The following is a 10,817-nucleotide window of genomic DNA, read 5'->3' on the forward strand; positions in this document are numbered from 1 at the left end:
AAACACTCAAAATAATGTTCTACCAAATATCTGTGCACCAAGGCCCAGACAAGTTGGCATATTAAGTTAACCACTATATTCTCTTTATGTGTGTTTATTTCTCATTTAGGTATTAGAATCCCAGTTAATCAGCTTCCTTCAAAAGCTTTTGGGGAATTCTTTGGCATCCTCTCCCCTTAATTAAGGATCTAGTAATTCTCTAGTAATGATTTTAGAGGTAATGCAAAATGTTGCTATCCTACTATTGGTCATTATTCTTATGTGTACCACTTCACACTCTTTATAGCAAATTACTTTATAGGGATTAAACATTATATATTGGGTCTCATATTCAGATTTAATATTATGACGTTCATACTATTTAAATATAAATAAGACTTTGATTTTCCAAAGCTGTATTCTCAAATACTCTTTGAATTCCCCTTCTATAATGCTATACTCACATTTACTTATTCATGCCAGACAAGGGTTTGACAGGGTGGGCTTCCTCCTGAGACCTAAACACCCCAGGGACTCATAGACATACCACCATGCATCTGGTCAATTAAGCATGTTTCACTTGTGTGTTCTAAGACCATGTTGTATATATCTGAGACTTCTACTAATTCCATGGTCCTTACTTATGGCATTGAATTCATCACTTCTCCCCCTTCCCACCCTTAGGAGCTTACTCCTTAAGCTCTTTTTTTTTTTTTTTTTTGATATTCATTTCTGAATAGACTACAGTAACTTCCCTTCCTTCCTTCCTTCCATTGTTTATGCATGTTAATAACCTTCCACACCCTGACTTCTTAGCTCTCCAGGTTCATCTATTATTTCCCTATATCAGTACGCAGTTCCAACAGGGACAAGCTTACAATTCCCCAAGTAATCTGCTTGTGCTCTATGTCAAGCCTGTCTTCAAACGTTCTTGCCAGCCACATTCTCCCTTTCACTCGTTTCCCATCCAGGTTCTACCAGATTTCAGGGTTCAGATGCTTCGTGACTTCTGACAGGCATTCTTCTTTAACTGCTCCCATTATTTCAATCTTACCTACAGATTTCTCTGTACAAAATATGGCCTTTTGGTCTTCAGGGTTCTTTTTTTAATTGTTATATGAAGAGGATAACTCACAACTAATAATTTATAACCTACCTTTCAGGTTAGAATTTGTAGATACTTCGTACATGTATTGGGGCTTCCCTGGTGGCTCAGAATCTGCCTACAATGCAGGCTACCTGGGTTCGATCCCTGGGTTGGGAAGATCCCCTGGAGAAGGAAATGGCAACCCACTCCAGTATTCTTGCCTGGAGAATTCTGTGGACAGAGGAGCCTGGTGGGTTGCAATCCATAAGGTCACAAAGACAGGACATGACTGAGCATCTAACACTTTCACTGACATGTATATGTTTACAGTTCATATATATCTAGGTGTACAGTCTCTCATTTGATTCTAACTATGACCCTACCAGGGAGGCAGGGTGGATATTAATTTTGTTTGAAGATAAGACAGGCTCAGAGTCACTGCCTTAGGTGAGGTGACTGGTAATGACAGAGTTTTGAAAACAGGACATTTTACTTTTTTGCCATGCTAACATATACCTCAACATTGTTGTATGCATTAAAAGAATGGGGTATGTACATGGATGCATTTTTTAATCTGTACAGAATTACGTAATCATATTTTTTGTGTTCTGTATTTATGGACAGGGATCTCATTGAATATTCCCAATATTGATTTTTTTTTCAAGAAATCTTATTTTGATATGTGGCAAAACTAATACAATTATGTAAAGTTTAAAAATAAAATAAAATATATATAAAAAAAGAAAATATGTAGACTAAAGGAAATAAAAGAAAATTTAAAATAGAAAAAAAAATCTTATTATTAGTTTATTGTCTTCTAAATGAACCAGGGTCAAAGCATGGGAACATGTAAATATATGCTCTTTCTCTTCAAGAGTTTATTGTCAAGTTGAAAAATTAGGCAAGTAAGGGCAAATACAACACAAATATTAGTGCTTATGAAAACACTTATTCCAGAGGGATGAAAGAAATTGATATAATGAGACAAATGGAAGGTACTTAAATTTCTATAAATTTTCTTGCCCTTCTGAAAGTCTAAAAATTATTGTCAGGAACGAAGCGAGAAAATAAAGATTAGGGGATGAAGAAAGAAAGGAAGGAAATGTTACTCAAAGCAGGAAAAAAAACCCCAATATAATAAATACTTGCCTAGTCTCCACAACTACACTAGGTTTTTGGCATATTTATTTAATAATTATACAATATTATGAAATATTATTATCATTGTGACCACATCTGAAGTTAGAAAAGTTAGAATTTTTCCAGTTATGCAGCTAATGTTGAGTTCATAGTAATAATAATAAACCACATTGTTGTGTTAAGTAGTAGCTACCAGTGTATTGTCTAGCACATTTCTTTAATTAAAAGGAATAAATTCATCCTCCCCTCATCTTTTTTTTTTTTTTTTAAACACATGAGCACTCCTAAAATATCAACAAACTCCTGAAGTTCACTTTGGTACAATATGGTCTTAGTTATTTTGAATGAGACAGAAAGATACCTTAGAAATAATAATAATAAAAAAAGTCCTGAAAAGCTTTGTTTTGTGATATTACTATTTTAGATCATTTTGAAAACTTCTGCATATTTATCAAAGCCATACTTAGTCTACTTTGAGAGTTCAACCAGCCATTGATAATTGAATAATAAGCCAGATTTTTGCTAATAATACATCTTTGCTCTTCTTAAGTATTCAGCTGCCACAAAAAGCAATCTGCTTCGAATAGAAAGAATACCACAGATCTGAAATATAAAGATATCCACAGTAGGATTAACTGGGTGGTGATGTTCACCTGCAAAATTACATATTAGATCTCTATACCCTGTCAAATATTTAAGTAATAAATCAAGCAAGAGAGCCTTTGTCAGGCTCTTATTTGGAACCAGATGTACCCTAGACTTTTGTCACCATCTGTATATTTAATCTTAGATATGAAAGCATCATATTAATTATAACTGCCCCATTAATTACATCACATTGTTTAGGACATGAGGTGGTGAATATATCTTTCAGTGCAGGTGGTACATACATTTTTTTAGAACTATAATATTCATGGCAAGCTGGACAACTTATTTATAATTCACCCTGAGTGAAATTCATTTCATCAAGAAAGTATGTAGATACTTCAATCATTAGAGAAATCAGTTCCCTTCATTGTAGTAATTTTTCTTTTTATAATAAAAATTTTTTCTTATGGAAGAAAAACGACTCTGCTGTAATTGGTTTCTACTATACTTTATTCTTTTATGCATACACCTGTCTTCTTATCTGCGTGTCTCTCAGATTTAAGGCTGCAGCATTGACTCGGGTATTTGTGATGCACTATGGATTGAATTGAAATCCTTTGAACTCATTTAGGCTGTGACATTTTATGGCAGATTAATTAAAATGATTCGTGGTTACTTTAGCCTCAGCAGGAAAAGTGAACAGGTTTCTGATATGAAAGTCTCTCTTTGGCTTCTCTTGCTTCCTGCCTGATTACTTTAGAATTCTCTGCATTACCATGTTTCCTTTACAAGTTATTTACCGTCAATATTTGGGTTGTATGCATAGGTAATTTAGTAGTTGTGGGCAGAATCAAGACCCTTGCAATACTAGGTGCTTATAACCCATTATCTGTCCTTGAACCAAGGGACAGGAGCTTGGTGGGAATGGAGCACCACAAACGCGGGATCAGACTGCTGTCAGGATTTGTTCCGGCGATGTTTCAGCTCACTCCGCTGGAAAAGGGAAACGTGGAGAATGCCTCATGCCGTGACTCCACATTGCAAAAGCACTCACTCCTAGAAACCATTTCCCTCTAGACAGTTCAAATTCACAAAAGACAATGTGAAGTTCTTTAACTCTCTTATCTCCGGCTGGTGATTCCTTCATATATCTAAAAAATGGTTATAGTTGAAGCTTAAATGTTCATGAATAATTAGACAGGAGGTAACTGTCACTTCCTATGCTGCTGCTGCTGCTCCAGTACTCTTGCCTGGAAAATCCCATGGACGGAGGAGCCTGGTAGGCTGCAGTCCATGGGGTCGCTAAGAGTCGGACAGGACTGAGCAACTTCACTTTCCCTTTTCCCTTTCATGCATTGGAGAAGGAAATGGCAACCCACTCCAGTGTTCTTGCCTGGAGAATCCCAGGGAAGGGGGAGCCTGGTGGGCTGCTGTCTATGGGGTCGCACAGAGTCTGACACGACTGAAGCGACTTAGCAGTAGCAGCAACACAGGAAATGACAATTACCTCCTGTCTAATTATTCATGAGCATTTAACCTTCAACTATAATCATTTTTTTTAAAAACCCAGTAACCAGTAAGTATGTAAGGTATGTCTTATAGAACACTGTATTAAGATGAACAGAAAGGTAGCTCTTGGTTACTTCTTTAGCTGATTTTTCAGATGGCTTCTCTTCAAATTTTTGCCCTCTTATTTTTCCCCTTTCTAGATTCTTGTTTTCATTTTATTTTTTTTGTTCCTCATTACCCTAATGGAAAACTGAAATTAGACTATGTTCATACTTATTAATAGTTCTAATAAAATGTGTTCTAAGAGCAAAAGGAAAAGATAGAATCACAAAATTCTTAAGAGCTGAATGGAAACTTAGAAAACTTATAGTTCAATTCTCTCATTTGGATAAGAGATTTTAGAATTAAATGTTAGATAAATACCCTAAAATATTGTGAAAGAGATCAACTTGGCAAAAACTTTCAAGGAGTAAAATGAGATTTGATGTTAGATGGAGTTTTCATTTTAAATATATCTACCAAATATTAAGATTTAAATAGTGAATTTGAAAAGTACTATGGATAATAATATTACATATCTCATTTGTTTCAAACCTGTTTTGGGTAGGTACTACAATAATTACTGCGCCTAATTCACAGATAAATAGCTATAGCTCATGATGCTTATAGCACTCACCTAGTTTTGAAAAATGTTTTGGTGGGTCCTCGACTTCAAGTCTTTGGTTGCAATCCAGAGCTTTTTTCTTTGCACCATGCTGCACTTAGAGAAATTCAAAAGTGAAAAGACTTAGTAATACATATATTGGAATTACATTTGTTTTATTTTAATTTTATATTATGTTTATGGTCATTTTTTTTCAAAGTAGAATACCAAAAACTGATATTTATGTTCAGACTTAAAGTAGCCAGTTGGCTTTATTTCCATGCATTCTTTTTTTTTTTTTAATTCTTATTGGAGTGTAATTGATTTACAATATTGTGTTAGTCTCAGGTTTATAGCAAAGTGAAACTTTGCTGTAAAAAAAAAATCAGTTTTACATATACATTGATCCCTTCTGATAAATGATACTCTTATCCTATAACACTCTAAGACTTCCGGTTTGGGTCAGTCAATTTAGTATTGTGAACTCCTCAGTTCAATAACTTCTCTCCAGGAGACAAAGTATAGGCTCTATAAACTGTGGAGAAGCTGATTTTAAATTGTTAAAGCTTATGGTCTACGAGAGTATCAAGTCTCTTTCAGCCCAGGCTCTGTGAGTGACCTCAGGAGGAGAGAGTCCTTTTCTGTAATTGTCTTACAACTGTCTAACCAGTGTGGCCTTTGGTTCTTTCTGGACTGTGGGCCCCCAAAGGCAAGACCTTTCATGAGGTTCATTGGTGGTTCCTTGGGGACCTTGTTGGTTTATTTCTTGGTCTGATGACCCCAGTGATATACAGCCTCCTTCTCCCTTTTTTCCACGAATGGCATGGTCCCTGAAAAACCTTTCTTTTAGGCTCTTTTCACTCCAGCTGTGCCTGGAAAGTTGAGATAGGTCCCAATGACCTAACATGTCATTCTTTTGACCATGTCACATGTATGACCCCTAAGTGCTAATTTCTGGGCATGTAAACTATTTCCATATAACGTGTCTCTCAGTTCACTCTTTCTTCTGAAAATTACTCAGCCAAATGGAGTACATTTGCCACTGGTCACTTTCAAACAGAAGGCAGGGCTAGGTCTCCAGTTTGGGGATTGCTGCATGGGCATCATTGTGGGAGAAATAAGTTCAATGTTCTGCCACTGCCAACCTCAGTATGTGGAAAAAGGGGAAGAAATAGCTGTCTTATGACTTAACTCTTCTCAGGAAGACAGCCCTCCCTTCCTGGCAGGAAGAGTTAATTTTGGAGACTTATTACACTGTGAGATTTTAAGCCCATGAATCAAGCTTCCTTTGAACATGACTATATGGAGTTTAGCATCTTTTATTTTTAACTGTGAGCCATTTCAACAGATATCTTTGGACCAGTTAGTAGCCCCTTGGGGAGCAGAAAGGCATTTCAGCTTGTACTTTATTCATATCATACTGTGTGTTTAGATAGATAAAGGGATAGATAGATACGTGTTATAAACACACATAAATTGTATATTATATTCCCAGTTTTGTAATCATGCCTAAATGAAGTGATTATGTTTAAAAGACTGTAAATAACAGTTGGTAACAGGTATTTAAAGTTCAGGTCCAGAGATCAAGAAGAGCTGATCTCTCTTGTAGGTATGTCTTTAAAGCACATAATAATAAAATTGACACCATGGTGGAACTAGATATTACCATACTAAGTGAGAGACTTATAAGTCAGACAGAGGAAGACAAATATATGATATCATTTCTATGTGGAATCTAAAAAAAAAAAAAAGATGCAAGTGAACTTATTTAAGAAACAGCAACAGACCCACAGATGTAGAAAGCACATTTATGGTTACCAAAGAGGAAGAAGGAGGGAGGGATAAATTAGGAGTCTGGGATTAGCAGATACAAACTACCATATACAAAGTAGATGAATCACAAGGACCTATTGTATAGCATGGGGAACTATATTCAATATCTTGCAATAACCTATAATGAAAAATGATTGAAAAAAGAATATATACATATGACTATATATATGCTTGAATCATTTGGCTGTATACCTGAAACTAACACAATAACTGTAATTTAATTTAAAAAATAAGCAATTAAAACCTCATATATTAAGTTTTTGTTCACTAAAAATGAAGGCTCTAGGGCCCAATCACTATTGGATACGAAAAAGAAGGAACATACTGGAATCTTCATTTTAAGCAAATATCACACATGGTATTTATGCACATAAACTTTGAGGATCACTGATGTAAGCTATTGGGAATTGCTGTTGAATTTTGAATCTGAATATATCAGGATTAAAGCACTTTTTATATGCCAAGTTGGTGTGGAAGATGCGTTTGAGGAGGGAGAGAGGCTTGCAGGACCCAGGTCAGGGACCTTGTAATGGTTCAGCTGAGATGGTAGATTTACTGGTGCCAGCGTGAAAGGAAATGAAAAGACGAGTACAAGCAACATGAGTTACTGTGGGTTCACAGCACATGGAGAAGCCGTTGGAGCCTTTACGCTTAGATGGTGGGAGCACCGATTCCCCTTTTCCACAGGGAACATAACTGCAGAGGAGGATGGTGGCAGCTGCCGCCTGTGAATCCATGCTGATCTGTGGGTGGTTTCCTACTCCACACATGTGAGTCATGCTCCGTTTTGGAGGACACGTACCAGGAACAAAACTCAGCTCTGCTCTGCAGGAGGCCTCTCCCTGCCGTACTCAGGATTTTGAAACAGTTGGAGAGGTGGCTAGAGCTGGGAGACCCTAATGCTGCCATGTTTAGGGTAGTGTTGGGCTTAAGCCTCACCTAACTTTTTCCTACTGGGTAATATTTCAAAGCAATTTTCAACTGCTCATAATATATTTAAACTTTTTTTTTTTTGTATTTTGTAATCTTTTTACAAAATTCTGTCATATGGGTCCTTCTGTCTGCTCTTCAAAGCAGAGTTCTGTGCTAGATGGAGCAATCATCCTTCTCTTGATATCCACGAGGAGAATTCCTGCACTTGCTTTATGCCTTTATGGGGCATTTACTTTAGTCCCACCCCTGCTCCGCCTGACCTTCCAGGCCCGGTTCAAACGTTGTTTCTTTGAAAGCTCACCCAGTTTCCTCTGTTAGTCTCATTATTTTATTTGAGTTACTGTAAAACTTTGTACACACTGTATTATTCCTCATTATTTCATGGCTCTGTAGCTATTTATGACTCCTCTCTTCCTCTCTGTTCAGACTGTGGGCCAGGAGAGCATCTCTGGGCCAAGGCTGTGTTTGTTCTTAACTGAGAACAGGGGTGTCAGACTTGAGGAAGTCTCTATAAATTTGTCTCGTCAAGTTCTGGACAAAGACTCAGTGTGCTCAGTGGGCACCATCGGGTTCCTGCTGTATCCTATTTAATCCCGAAATCAGGGTTGGGGAAGGAAGCCCAGACAGTAAACAAGTCAGTGAAGCTGCACTTGGAGAAGGTAGAAAGACACAACCCAGGATTTCTTGATTCTTCATCCTGGGGGCTTCCCAATTAGCTCAGTCTGTTTTATTTCAGAACAGACATAGCTGTTTCTTGGATGTCACTTAGGATCCTTTTAGATTATCCATTGTATTTTAAAATCTGTCTAATTGTGTTCCATGAAATCTGCTATTCACCAAGAATGCTATGCACAATTTTGATACCCTTTTCCCTTTCATCAGTATGGGAAATGCAGTGAATGAGCTTTATTAACTCCAGCATCCCTCAATGGCCCCCATTGTCATTATCTATGACATTTTATGGGTTTTTTTCAGGCCTTTTTAGAAGGCATTCAGAACTGAATCAGTTTTATCTACAGTTGAATTTAAAATTCACAGGGACCATTTAAAATGCATTGTGATAGTGCAAATAGGCAACATTTACCTGATTCCCTTCATCCTCTAATTTTGTCACTCTGCTGAAAAGAGCTATTGACTGTGTCAGGCATGATTTGCTCTTTATAAAACCCTGCTTATTGCTCATGATTCCATCATCCTCCAGATTTTGATAAATTTTCTCTCTTTGGGCCTGTTTTATTATTTTACTGTTGATATTAGACTTACCAGGCCATCATTTTTAGGTTCACTTCTCTTGCTTTTCATCAAATGTGTACTTGCTCCTATATACTCTCAGATTACCTTTGTATTAGAGCTGATAACACAGTGACTGAAATTTCACTAGTTGAGGCTTACTTACACAGTATACTAAGCATGACTATTACAGAAAGGCCTCTTTTAAAATGCAAGCGTCATGGAACGTGTCACTTACCTTGAATCCTTTAGTGACAATTAGTTTTCACCACATTTTATATTGAAGTAACATCTTGAGGACAGGAAAAGCCTGCATGAAGGGGAGACGGAGGAGGGGGGCTGGCAGGAGGGAGCCAAGGGCAAACGAAAGGGGGTCTCGCCAGCTTCATGCCATCTGGAATAAATGACTGTTTGTCAAGGAACAGATCTTCATTAGGGACAGTCCTTCCCCCTCACCCTGCATAAACAGGCCGAAACTAATGCTAGGGCAAGAATTAAATTCAAAATTATAATCTACATTACAGTTAGAAAAGAAAAAAATTACTTAATTCACGGATCAATTTTAGGGCAAATGATACTGGAGAAATACATGTAATTTTAAAATATTGTCTATTTCCCAGAAAGAATATGGTTTTCCCATAATAACAGAAACAGCAAATGTTGACTGAATACTTATTGTAGGCATGTTCTTGTTTCTCTTGGTAAGCTTACGGGGTAGATGCTATAATGTCCACCTTGCACTTATGAAAATACTGAAGCACAGAGAGGTTATTGGTCCTTTGAAACAAAGCTGGGATCCAGACTCAGGCAGTCCCAGAGAAGAAGCCACACTGTTCAATGCTACCCTCTGTGCTCACACCAAGGATGACAAGGCCCATGTTCTCTTCCCGGTTTTTATTTTCTGTTATGACCTTGGAGGAATTCAGGCTTCCATCTTGTACATCCATTGGCTTGTGCTATTTTGTTTTGCCTGTTTGTTGTTGTTTATTAAACACAGACTTTCAAACTATAATGTGTAAAATGAAGAGGTAATAATAGACTCATTGCATAACAGGTGATATTTATGAAAGCCTATAGAAGAAATCATAGAAAAAGCTAAGAAATTCCAGAAAAACATCTACTTCTGCTTTGTTGACTATGCTAAGGCTGTTGACTCTGTGGATCATGACAAACTGTAGATAATTCTTAAAGATATAGGAATACCAGACCACCTAGCCTTTCTCCTGAGAAATCTGTATGTTGGTCAAGAAGCAACAGTAAGAACCGAACTTGGAACAATGGACTGGTTCCAAATTGGGAAATGAGTATGTCAAGGTTGTATATTATCATCCTGCTTATTTAACTTATATGCAGAGTTGTTGTTCAGTCACTCAGCTATGTCCGACTCTTTGTGACCCCATGGACTGCAGCATGCCAGGCTTCCATGTCCTTCACAATCTCCTAGAGTTTGCACAAGGTCAGGTCCAATGAGATGGTACATAATGAAGATTAAATCATGCAAAATGCTGGGCTGGATGACTCACAAGCTGAAATCAAGAATTGCCAGGAGAAATATCAACAACTCAGATATGCATATGATACCATTCCAATGGCAGAAAGTGAAGAGGAACTAAAGAGCCTATTGATGAGGATGAAAGAAGAGAGTGAAAAACCTGGCTTAAAACTCAACATTCAAAAAATCAAGATCATGGCATCCTGTCCCATCACTTCATGGCAAATAGATGGGGAAAAATGGAAACAGGGACAGATTTTATTTTGAGGGCTTCAAAATCACTGCAGATGGTGATTACAGCCACTAAATTAAAAGATGCTCCTTGAAAGAAAAGGTATGACAAACTCAGACAGCATATTAAAAAGCAGAGACATCACTTTGCT

This window comes from Bubalus kerabau, chromosome 12, assembly GCF_029407905.1.
Source record: "Bubalus kerabau isolate K-KA32 ecotype Philippines breed swamp buffalo chromosome 12, PCC_UOA_SB_1v2, whole genome shotgun sequence".
In the NCBI taxonomy this organism is placed as follows: Eukaryota; Metazoa; Chordata; class Mammalia; order Artiodactyla; family Bovidae; genus Bubalus; species Bubalus kerabau.